The sequence below is a fragment of the Pleuronectes platessa genome, chromosome 9, assembly GCF_947347685.1.
Source record: "Pleuronectes platessa chromosome 9, fPlePla1.1, whole genome shotgun sequence".
NCBI lineage: Eukaryota > Metazoa > Chordata > Actinopteri > Pleuronectiformes > Pleuronectidae > Pleuronectes > Pleuronectes platessa.
In genome coordinates, this window is record NC_070634.1 from 714209 (window position 1) to 727432 (window position 13224).

The 13224-nt window shown below is 39.8% G+C and overlaps 1 long non-coding RNA gene across 2 annotated transcripts; it reads left to right on the top strand.

Annotated features, from left to right (window-relative positions):
- The first annotated feature begins 2527 nt into the window (after positions 1 to 2527).
- Positions 2528 to 5303, top strand: LOC128448671 (uncharacterized). Of its 2 annotated transcripts, XR_008339782.1 has the most exons (5): positions 2528 to 2681; positions 3587 to 3640; positions 3891 to 4026; positions 4430 to 4591; positions 4704 to 5303. It is a non-coding gene; the product is annotated as an uncharacterized LOC128448671 (long non-coding RNA). The 2 variants fall into 2 exon arrangements; XR_008339783.1 differs by having other exon boundaries at positions 2531 to 2681; positions 3891 to 5303.
- The last annotated feature ends 7921 nt before the right edge of the window (positions 5304 to 13224 follow it).

Genomic DNA, 13224 nt, shown 5'->3' on the forward strand with positions numbered 1-13224 from the left:
TGTAATTCAATATTAAGTCACTAGAGAGCAGGGTAGGACCATGAACTACAGACATGGTGTTTTCATTTTGTTTATCAAACTTATAAGCCTCACCACGGTCACACAGATTGATGAAAAGTTTAAATTTTGATAACTTTAGATCTTCATCTTGTAATGTACACATGCATCAAATTTTTACGTTGATTTGATGAAGGCCCTACGAGAAGTGAGTCAAACTGTAATACTAACAAAAACAACACATTTCATGTTGCCACCAGGGGGCGCTGTGATTGTAAGTCACAATTTCTGCACCGATGTCTTCTGGTTGCGACTCTTGTCGTATGTGTCTAGTTTGGACTCGATTGGACAAAATATGTCTGAGATACAGAAGCTTGTGTTTTGATGGCATTTCATCAAACGTTAACGCCACACCACGGTCAGACGGTTTTGCTAAAACTTAATCCTTCAATAAGTTTAGATCTCCATTTTGTTGTGATGACGATCGTCTAAATTGTAAGTTGATTTGATGAAAGCTTTAGGAGGAGTACTTAAAACAAAAAATATCGAATATGACCAAAATGACGACTAAAGTCAAACTGGCGGGCTTCCTGTTGCGTTATTCATAATGCACTGATGGACTTTTTTGTGCATTTAGTCATGATACACAATAGTCTTTGTTTTTTTTGAGGATCGGTGAATGCTAAATGAGGGGCTTTTCCGTAGGTGGCGCTCTTGAGGCATTTTGCCACGCCCTTTTCAAAATACTCCAGAATACGTACATTTTCGCCGCCTTCGAATTTACTGCAAACTCCTACAACTTTTTGAGCACATTAAAGCCCTCAAAAAGCCAATTCATTTAAACTGGAGAAAAATAATAATAACTAGGGCTACGTTGTAGCACTAACGGGCCCGAGCACAGGCAATTTCTAGTCTGTTGCGGTCGATGAAGAGAGAACGTTCGATGACCAAGCGCTAGTCTCCGCATTGCATGCGTTTGCGCTCTGCGGCAAGGATGATCGCTCCACTTCCTGTAGCCAGCCGCTGGTGCTGAACTAGAGGTAAGTAACCTTCAAACTATACAACATAACCTATTGCTTTATCTATCATCATATGCTTACATGCCTCAAGTTTTGTGTAATTAGGGCCCGAGCACCGAAATCGGTGAGAGGACCTATTGAAATTGAAAAGATTATTATTATTATTATTTTTCTTCGCTCAGTGAATTGGCTTTTTGAGGGCTTTAACGTGCTCAAAAAGTTTCTAAAGTGTACAGTAAATTAGAAATGTGCGCAAGTTTACGTATTCTGAAGTATTTGGGAACGGGTGTGTCAAAACCGCTCAATAGCGCCACCTACGGAAAAGCCCCTCATTTCGCATTCACCGATCCTCAAAAAAAACAAAGACTATTGTGTATCTTGACTAGATGCACAAAAAAGTCCATCAGTGCATTATGAATAACGCAACAGGAAGCCCGCCAGTTTGACTTTAGTGGCCATTTTGGTCATATTCGATATTTTTTCTTTTAAGTACTCCTCCTACAGCTTTCATCAAATCAACTTACAATTTAGACGATCGTCATCACAACAAAATGGAGATCTAAAGTTATTGAAGGATTAAGTTTTCGCAAAACCGTCTGACCGTGGTGTGGCCTCAAAGTTTGATTAAACGCCATCAAAACACGGGCTCCTGTATCTTGGACATATTTTGTCCAATCGAGTCCAAACTATACACATAAGACAAGAGTCGCGACCTGAAGACATCGGTACAGAAATCGTGACTTAAAATCACAGCGTCCCCTGGTGGCAACAGGAAATGTTTTTTTTTTATACGTCTTACACTTTGATTTACTTGTCGTAGGGCCTTCATCAGGTCAACTTAAAAATTACATGAGTCTCCTCAAGACAACATGAAGATGTAAAGTTATCAAAAAAAACACTTTTCACCACACCGTCTGACCGTGGCGTGCCCTTAAAATTTGATGAATAACATTAAAACACGGCCTTCTGTATCTTGGACATATTTTGTCCAATCGAGTCCAAACTATACACATAAGACAAGAGTCGCGATCGGAAGACATCTACCTAGAAATCATGACTTAAAAGGACAGCGCCCCCTGGGGGCATTAGGAAATGTCTTGTTTTGGTAGGTGTTACTCTTTGATCTATTTCTCCCCAGCCACTGTGCTAAACCATGTCAAACTTTGTCACATGGGTCTCAAGATATTGATAATGTAGGCATAATATTACTGTGACTTTTCATCATGCGGATTGTTAATGGCGGGGCATCAAAGTTCATCAGCTCACCATGACAAACGAAATTCATTTTAACGGAGTTACCATGAACGCATCATTAGACCGCATTGTTTTGGTCAACTCACACCTGGAGTTATTTCTATTCAGCCACTTTGCGAAACCATTTCAAACTGTGTGAAATGGGTCTCAAGATATTGATAGTGTAGGCATAAGACTGCTGTGACTTTTCATCATGATGATTAACTGCTTGGCAGCTGAGGTCATCATCTCGACATGAAAAACGAAATGCAATTTAACACAGCTGCAAGTGAACGCATCATGACAATCTCCTTCAGTAAGAGCTGAGTCTGTGGTGACGGTCCACTCACACATCGAATCAGTAGCACAGTTTGCTGTTCTGCTTGTTCATCTGACGGACACGTAAAAGGCGACTGCTCTCTCGTTTCTGTGGTAAGTGAAGTTAACTATTTTATTTCGATCTGTTAGAAGTTATTTGCAGCGTGTGTTAAAGCAACTTGTTAGCATAGTTGCGCTAGCCCCGAGGCTAAACAATATCTTCGCATGGGTGCAGTAACTGTCCTGCGATTCGATTGGGGTTATTACCGACAAACACCGACATGAAACGACATGAGCGGGTCCACCCAGCAGATATAAGCGTTACTTTATGAGGATGACTCTGAGACAGGAGACTGTGTGTCGGCTTGTTTTTCCGCTAGCGCCGAAGGCTAACTAGCTCGCTAACAAGCAAGCTAACAATATCTTCGCATGGGTGCAGTAACAGTCCTTCGATTCGATTGGGGTTATTACCGACAAACACCGACATGAAACGACATGAGCGGGTCCACCCAGCAGATATAAGCGTTACTTTATGCGGATGACTCTGAGACAGGAGACTGTGTGTCGGCTTGTAAGTTAGCTGCGCTAGCGGGCTAGCGATGCTCACTGAAACCTGAGAAACCTGAGTGTTTAAAGTCACATCTGCATTGCAAGAGCAGCTGTTCAAAGGAGCATTACGTGTCCTAAAGCTCTTTCTTCAGAGTAGTGTTGTAACGTGTTACAGTGAAAAGTAACCGTGTCTCCCACCTTCAGTATTTAAATCGTTAATCTCAGACAGACTTCACTGAATTCTTTTGTTAAATATGAGTAAATCATAGCCTTGTAACTTTACTAGAACAGACAGTGTCATACAGAATTGTAGGCTAATATGCACTACCTATTTCCTAAGCTGAAATGATTATGATCTGATTAACTTTGAATTAATATTTTATTATTACCATGTAAAAGTCTGTTAAGCAGATAACATGGCACATGTATGACTTAACATATCTGTGTATTTGTGTTCAATGTTCCTCTAGGATGTCCAGCGTGAGACACAACTTGAATCCAACCAGACTGAACACTGACTCCAGGTACAGACCTGTTTTCATTACTTACAAAGTATTGCACATAATACATAATGTGTTAAATTATAATGCAATACTTTTAATGTGAAATAGCTCCATACTAAACATTCATTGTCATGGTAGTGCACGTTTTAATCCAAAAGCATATTCAAATACATAGTTGAATATCCACCAAAAATAAGAATACACACTTTGTCATATGTAACTCTTTCTCTATAATTATGACATACTTTCATGTTTCCTATCATTTTATTAGGGACAGACGAGCCTGAAGGACACAGCTGTGATGACCATGTTCTGTCTCTTATGACAAAGCAGAAATATAAAACACTGGGTTCTTATCTAAAGTGTATCAAATCAGATCTCCACCATGTTGCTGCTGAGGACATCAGGTGCTGCAGTTCTTCATCTATGAAGATGAAAAAACTCACTGTTAAAGAATGTTTTGTGTTGTGTATGAAGCACAACAGATTTCAGATAGAACCGTTGTACTGTGGTCTTGGTTTGTATCCTCATGGTTAAATGTACATATTTTACGTCCCTTCTGATAAAAGTACTGAAAGAAATACAACATTGTATAAATAGATAAAATGTCTTTCTACCTCATCAGTAATATTCAAGGTGATAATCTCCCACAGAGCTATTGATAGAAGTCCACATCAAGTCTCTCGACTTCTCTCAGTGTGAAAACATAATTATATCATTAATTTTAGAACTGTTTACAACACTGATGTTTGGAGATTAAAATCATATCTAAACTGTCTAATTCACTGTAAAACTCCATGACATTCGCAGGCCATCTGTACTTAAAAGACGAACCTGGATTGATCTGTCCAAAAATCCAAAAGTCTCCCTACCCTCTCTAGTGCCCCTGAGCAAGGCACCTCACTCCCCAAACATCTGCTCCCCGAGCGCCGTACATGGTCGCTGACTGCTCTGTGTGTCCTGCACCAGATGGTAAAAAGCAGAGATTAAATTTCCCTACCTGCATGAGTGTGCCTTTGCATGTCTGTGCATTTGTTTGGGACGAATAAATGGATCTTAATCTTAATCTTTTAATCTTGATCAGTTGTCTTCCAGTTGACCAGCATGACGCTGCAGATCTCCACCATGTTGCTGCTGAGGACATCAGGAGCTGCATTAATGAGGAGCAGAAGCGCACTGTTATGAATGTTTTGTGTTGTGTATGAAGCACCACATATTTCAGATAGAACCAATGTACTGGGGTCTGGGTTTGTATCCTAATGGTTAAATGCACATACTTTAAATCGCTTTTGATAAAACGTGAGAAAGAAATACAACATTATACACATAGATAAAATGTCTTTCTACCTCATCTGTAATATTCAAGGTGATGATCTCCCACAGAGCTGTTGATAACAGTCCACATCAAGTCTCTCCACTTCCCTCAGTGTGAAAACATAATTATATAATTAACTGGAGAAGTGTTTACAACACTGATGTGTGGACATTATAATCTTATCTATACTGTCTAATTGACTCTACAACTCCATGACAGACTAAATTAACAATGTGAAAATAGTAATGGTGGATATATCAGCCTGTATCAGAATAATGGTGAAACAGTTATTATCACATGCAACGTACACGTGTAGCGTATTGATAGTAACTTATTAAAAAAATAAATAAAGTCACAACCAAAACAAGACTGTGGAGGTAACTTGCTTCAATCTGTTCATTAGACGTGATAAATAAACGGTAACTTTTATAACAATTACATATTACACAAAACTTGAGGCATGTAAGCATATGATGATAGATAAAGCAATAGGTTATGTTGTATAGTTTGAAGGTTACTTACCTCTAGTTCAGCACCAGCGGCTGGCTACAGGAAGTGGAGCAATCATCCTTGCCGCAGAGCGCAAACGCATGCAATGCGGAGACTAGCGCTTGGTCATCGAACGTTCTCTCTTCATCGACCGCAACAGACTAGAAATTGCCTGTGCTCGGGCCCGTTAGTGCTACAACGTAGCCCTAGTATGTAATTGTTATAAAAGTTACCGTTTATTTATCACGTCTAATGAACAGATTGAAGCAAGTTAACTCCACAGTCTTGTTTTGGTTGTGACTTTATTTATTTTTTTAATAAGTTACTATCAATACGCTACACGTGTACGTTGCATGTGATAGTAACTATGTTTCACCAATATTCTGATACAGGCTGGTATATCCACCATTACTATTTTCACATCGTTTATTTAGTCTGTCATGGAGTTGTCGAGTGAATTAGACAGTATAGATAAGATTATAATGTCCACAAATCAGTGTTGTAAACAGTTCTCACATTAATTATATAATTAGGTTTTCACACTGAGGGAAGTGGAGAGACTTGATGTGGACTGTTATCAACAGCTCTGTGGGAGATCATCACCTTGAATATTACAGATGAGGTAGAAAGACATTTTATCTATGTATACAATGTTGTATTTCTTTCTCACGTTTTATCAAAAGCGATTTAAAGTATGTGCATTTAACCATTAGGATACAAACCCAGACCCCAGTACATTGGTTCTATCTGAAATATGTGGTGCTTCATACATATCACAAAACATTCATAACAGTGCGCTTCTGCTCCTCATTAATGCAGCTCCTGATGTCCTCAGTTGCAACATGGTGGAGATCTGCAGCTTTATGCTGGTCAACCCAGTGTTTAATATTTCTGCTTTGCCATAAGAGACAGAACATGGTCATCACAGCTGTGTCCTTCAGGCTTGTCTGTCCCTAATAAAATGATAGGAAACATAAAATATATCATTATTGTACAGGAAGTGTTACTTTTGAACAAGTGTGTATTCTCATTTTCTGCGGAAATTCAACTATGTATTTGAATATGCTTTTGGATTAAAACGTGCACTAGCATGACAATAAATGTACAGTATGGAGTTATTTCACATTAAAAGTATTGCATTATAATTTAATACATTATGTATTATGTGCAATACTTTGTTTGTAAGTAATGAAAACAGGTCTGTACCTGGAGTCAGTGTTCAGTGTGGTTGGATTCAAGTTGTGTGTCAAGTTGGACCTTCTACAGGTACTTAAAACCAATACACAGATCTGTAAAGTCATACATGGGCCAGGTAAAATAATTACCAGACTTTTACATGGGAAAAATAAAATATTAATTCAAAGTTAATCAGATCATAATCATTTCAGCTTAGGAAATAGGTAGTGCATATAAGCCTACAACTCTGTATGACACTGTCTGTTCTAGTAAAGTTACAAGGCTATGATTTACTCATATTTAACAAAAGAATTCAGTGAAGTCTGTCTGAGATCAACGATTTAAAGAGTGAAGGTGGCAGACACGGTTACTTTTCACTGTAACACGTTACAACACTACTCTGAAGAAAGAGCTTTAGGACATGCTCCTTTGAACAGCTGCTCTTGCACTCCAGATGTGACTTTAAACACTCAGGTTTCAGTTAGCTTAGCTAGCCCGCTAGCGAAGCTAGCTTACAAGCCGACACACAGTCTCCTGTCTCAGAGTCATCCTCATAAAGTAACGCTTGTCTCTGCTTTGTGGACCTGCGTTCATGGTGGTGTGTCAGTAACAGCTGGCATTCGCATCTATCCCGATCGCAGCTGGTATGTAGCGTCCGGATTAGCGCTACTAAGCTAGCACGCCTGATTCAAAGGCACCCTGCGAATACATCTAAATAAAATACTCTACGTGACTTACCACAGAGCGCAGACGTCTTTGACGTGTCCCTCAGGAGAACAAGCAGAACTTCAAACCGTGTTTCTCATACGATATGGGAGTGGAAGCCGCGGACAGTCTGATGAGGCGTGTGCTGCTCACTCTATTGAGCTGAAACCGCAGCATGGCACCAGGAAGTGGGCGCGCGTCCCTGTGACGTCACGTGAATTTCAAACATCTATATCGCTTAAACGAGGGAGTTAAAATAAAATACAGCCCCCTCAGAGTTGTCATGAAGGAAGAACTTAGCGATTGAGACTAAAACCAAAGTTTGAGCAATGCTGTAAAAGGTTTAATTCTCCTCTAAAGTTGGCCACCCTGTAAACACAGTCTGTTAATGCATAGATAACACAAAGCATGGTCTGACACTGCCATCTAGTGACTAAATATTGCAGCACATCTGCCAGATATAGATGTTTTCATTCCTCAAACTGGAAGCCACACCACGGTCACACAGTATTATGAAAAGTTGCAATTTCGTTAACTTTAGATCTTCATCTTGTTTTGAACACATGCATCACATTTTTACGTTGATTTAATGAAGGCCCTACGAGTAGTGAATCAAACTGTAACACATAGAAAAACAAGACATTTGCTGTTGCCACCAGGGGACGCTGTGATTTTAAGTCACGATTTCTGTACCGATGTCTTCAGGTCGCGACTCTTGTGTTATGTGTATAGTTTGGACTCGATTGGACAAAATATGTCCAAGATACAGGAGCCCGTGTTTTGATGGCGTTTAATCAAACTTTGAGGCCACACCACGGTCAGACGGTTTTGCTAAAACTTAATCCTTCAATAACTTTAGATCTCCATTTTGTTGTGATGACGATCGTCTAAATTGTAAGTTGATTTGATGAAAGCTGTAGGAGGAGTACTTAAAACAAAAAATATCGAATATGACCAAAATGGCCACTAAAGTCAAACTGGCGGGCTTCCTGTTGCGTTATTCATAATGCACTGATGGACTTTTTTGTGCATCTAGTCATGATACACAATAGTCTTTGTTTTTTTTGAAGATCGGTGAATGCTAAATGAGGGGCTTTTCCGTAGGTGGCGCTCTTGAGCCATTTTGCCACGCCCTTTTCAAAATACTTCAGAATACGTAAATTTTCGCCGCCTTCGAATTTACTGCAAACTCCTACAACTTTTTGAGCACATTAAAGCCCTCAAAAAGTCAATTCATTTAAGCTAAGAAAAAAAATAATAATAATAATAATAATAATAATCATTTCAATTTCAATAGGGCCTCCCACCGATTTCGGTGCTCGGGCCCTAACTAGGGCTACGTTGTAGCACTAACGGGCCCGAGCACAGGCAATTTCAAGTCTGTTGCGGTCGGGGAAGAGAGAGCGATCGATGACCAAGCGCACGTCTCTGCCTTGCGTGCGTTTTAAGCTCTGCAGCAAGAATAAAAGCTTCACTTCCTGTAGCCAGCAGGTGGCGCTATGATTTTAAGTCATGGTGTCTTTGTAGATGTCATCAGGTCGCGACTCTTGTCTTACATGTCTAGTTTGGAGTCGATGGGACCAAATATGTCTAAGATATAGAAGCTTGTGTTTTCATGGCGTTCATCACACTTTGCCGCCACGCCACGGTCAGACGGTGTGTCAGAAAGTTGTTTCTTTGATAACTTTTTATCTCCATATTGTTGTGATGACACTCATCTAAATTTTTTGTTGATCTGATGAAAGCTCTCCGAGAAGTACATAAAAATAGAACATGTACCAAAAACAAGACATTTCCTGCTGCCACCAGGGGGCGCTGTCATTTTAAGTCAAGATTTTTGTGTTGTTGTCTTCAGGTCGCGACTCTTGTCTTACATGTGTAGTTTGGAGTCCATGGGACCAAATATGTCTGAGATATAGAAGCTCGTGTTTTGATGGCGTTTCGTCACACTTTGACGCCCCGCCACAGTCAGACGGTGTGGCGAAAAGTTTTTTCTTTGATAACTTTAGATCTTCATTTTGTTGTGATGACAGTCGTCTAAATTTTAAGTTGATCTGATGAAAGCTCTACGAGAAGTGCATTAAAGTAAAAAATTATGGAATATGACCAAAATAGTCACTAAATCAAAAATGGCGGGCTTCCTGTTGCGTTTTTCATAATGCTTCAAGAGGCTTTTTTGTACATCTGGTGATGATACACAACTGTCTTCAATTTCGTGAGGATCAGTGAATGCTAAATGAGGTGCATCTCCGTAAATGAGGGGCTCTCCGTTGGTGGCGCTGTTGACCCATTTTGCCACGCCCATTTCCAAATACCCCAGAATACGTAAATTTTCACGACTTTCTAACTTATTGCAAACTTTTACAACTTTTTGAGCATGGTAAAGCCCTCAAAAAGCCAATTCATTAACGACACAGCAAAATAATAATAATAGGAATAATAATAATCATTTCAATTTCAATAGGTCCTCTCACCGATTTCGGTGCTCGGGCCCTAATAATCATTTCAATTTCAATAGGGCCTCCCACCGATTTCGGTGCTCGGGCCCTAACTAGGGCTACGTTGTAGCACTAACGGGCCCGAGCACAGGCAATTCAAAGTCTGTTGCATTCGGTGAAGAGAGAACGTTCAATGACCAAGCGCTAGTCTCCGCATTGCATGCGTTTGCGCTCTGCGGCAAGGATGATCGCTCCACTTCCTGTAGCCAGCCGCTGGTGCTGAACTAGAGGTAAGTAACCTTCAAACTACTGCCTTGAACGCAGCACAGCGAGGATGTTAGCATTTGGAGAAAGCAGCCCGGAGCTTACCTGCGCTGCTCGGCTTCATGTCTGCACACGGACCGTCAGTCCACCTGGACGGGAACCCGGACAGACCCGGGTCTGTGTCAGGGGTTCCGGGAGTTAGGGCGTGACAATCATAGATATATCTATGGTGACAATAACTTGACTGAGAGGGCGAGAACAGTCAAATTCAGCTAGCTCCAAACGGGGCTTAGTTTAGAGTACAGCAGCGCATATTTTCAAGTGTTACCAGTGAACAGATCCCGTTTAACTGCCACAAGAGTTGTTCATCTTCGAATAAAGATCTCAATGAGGAAACACGCTTTGTTTTTTCTATTTTCACTGCATTTTAATATAGCCTATAAATAGTGAATATTAATATGAAAATATTAATGATTAATCGAAAATCGATCGTTAATTCTCCCAACGATCGATTAAGACCATTTAATTGAATGCCCATCCCTAGTTCATTTACGCTGAGTTTTAATTAATTCATATGCTTTTAAAGAAATACGCTAAAATATAAGCAGGCATACTTGGGTTTGTGTAATTTAAAGTATTCTGTATGCCTTGGAATTCTCATTGTTAGTTTGAATACTACATTGTCACTTTTTCGCGAATACAACGAGATTTCACAAAATGTTCGGTCATGGAAATTTGGTTTAAAGTCATGTAAAAGTCATGGAAAAGTCATGGAAATCCACTGGTCAAAATGTGTATGAACCCTGTCTGATACAGGCTGGTATATTTACCATTACTATTTTCACATCGTTTATTTAGTTTGTCATGGAGTTGTAGAGTGAATTAGACAGTATAGATAAGATTATAATGTCCACACATCAGTGTTGTAAACACTTCTCCAATTAATTATATAATTATGTTTTCACACTGAGGGAAGTGGAGGGACTTGATATGGACTGTTATCAACAGCTCTGTGGGAGATCATCACCTTGAATATTACAGATGAGGTAGAAAGACATTTTATCTATGTGTACAATGTTGTATTTCTTTCTCACGTTTTATCAAAAGCGATTTAAAGTATGTGCATTTAACCATTAGGATACAAACCCAGACCTCAGTACATCGGTTCTATCTGAAATCTGTTGTGCTTCATACACAACACAAAACATTCTTTAACAGTGCGTTTTTTCTCTTCATAGATGAAGAACTGCAGCACCTGATGTCCTCAGCAGCAACATGGTGGAGATCTGATTTGATACACTTTAGATAAGAACCCAGTGTTTTATATTTCTGCTTTGCCATAAGAGACATAACATGGTCATCACAGCTGTGTCCTTCAGGCTCGTCCGTCCCTAATAAAATGATAGGAAACATGAAAGTATGTCATTATTGTAGAGGAAGAGTTACATATGAACAAAGTGTGTATTCTTATTTTCGGTGGATATTCAACTATGTATTTGAATATGCTTTTGGATTAAAACGTGCACTACCATGACAATGAATGTTTAGTATGGAGCTATTTCACATTAAAAGTAATGCATTATAATTTAATACATTATGTATTATGTGCAATACTTTGATTGTTTGTAAGTAATGAAAACAGGTCTGTACCTGGAGTCAGTGTTCAGTCTGGTTGGATTCAAGTTGTGTCTTACGCTGGACATCCTAGAGGAACATTGAACACAAATACAAAGATATGTAAAGTCATACATGTGCCAGGTTAACTGCTTAATAGACTTTTACATGGTAAAAATAAAATATTACTTCAAAGTTAATCAGATCATAATCATTTCAGCTTAGGAAGTAGGTAGTGCACATTAGCCTACAACTCTGTATGACACTGTCTACTCTAGTAAAGTTACAAGGCTATAATTTATTTATATTTAACAAAAGAATTCAGTGAAGTCTGTCTGAGATTAACGATTTAAACACTGAAGGTGGCAGACACGGTTAGTTTTCACTGTAAAACATTACAACAGTACTCTGAAGAAAGAGCTTTAGGACACATTATGCTCCTTTGAACAGCTGCTCTAGCAATGCAGACGTGACTTTAAATATTCAGGTTTTTCCGGTGCTAGCAAGCTAACAAGCTTGCTAGCACCGGAGGCTAGTTAGCCTCTGGCGCTAGCGGAAAACAAGCCGACACACAGTCTCAGATTCATCCTATAAAGTAACGCTTATCTCTGCTTGGTGGACCTGGGTTCATGGCGGTTGTTTCGGTAACAGCTGGCATTCGCATCGAACCCGTTGATATACTTGGAGCTGGTATGTATCTTCCGGATTAGCGTCCCTTAGCTATCACGGCTGATTCAAAGGCACCCTGCGAATCACTGCGATCACATCGAAATAAAATACTTAACGTGACTTACCACAGAAACGGAGGCGCAGACATCGTTAACGTGACCGTCAGGAGAAGGAGCAGAACATCAAAGTGTGTCATTTACCGGGTATGTGGGTGCAAGCCATTTGACGTCTCATGAGGCGTTCACTTGTAGGTCGTTAAAGCCGAACTCACAACACACAGCACAGCTTACACTGTGACGTCACGTGAACTCCAAACATCTATATCGCTTAAACAAGGGAGTTAAAAACAAATTCATCCCCCTCAGAGTTGTCATGAAGGAAGAACTTAGCGATTGAGACTAAATCCAAAGTTTGAGCAATGCTGTAAGGTGAAATTCTGCTGTAAAGTTGGGCAACCTGTAAACACAGTCTGTTAATGCATAGATAACTCAAACCATGGTCTGACACTGCCATCTAGTGACTAAATATTGCAGCACATCGGCCAGTTATAGGTATTTTCATTCTTCAAACTGGAAGCCACACTACGGTCAGACGGTTTTGCTAAAACTTAATCCTTCAATAACTTTAGATCTCCATTTTGTTGTGATGACGATCGTCTAAATTGTAAGTTGATTTGATGAAAGCTGTAGGAGGAGTACTTACAAGAAAAAATATGGAATATGACCAAAATGGCCACTAAAGTCAAACTGGCGGGCTTCCTGTTGCGTTATTCATAATGCACTGATGGACTTTTTTGCTCATCTAGTCATGATACACAATAGTCTTTGTTTTTTTTGAGGATCGGTGAATGCTAAATGAGGGGCTTTTCCGTAGGTGGCGCTCTTGAGCCATTTTGCCAAGCCCTTTTCAAAATACTCCAGAATACGTACATTTTC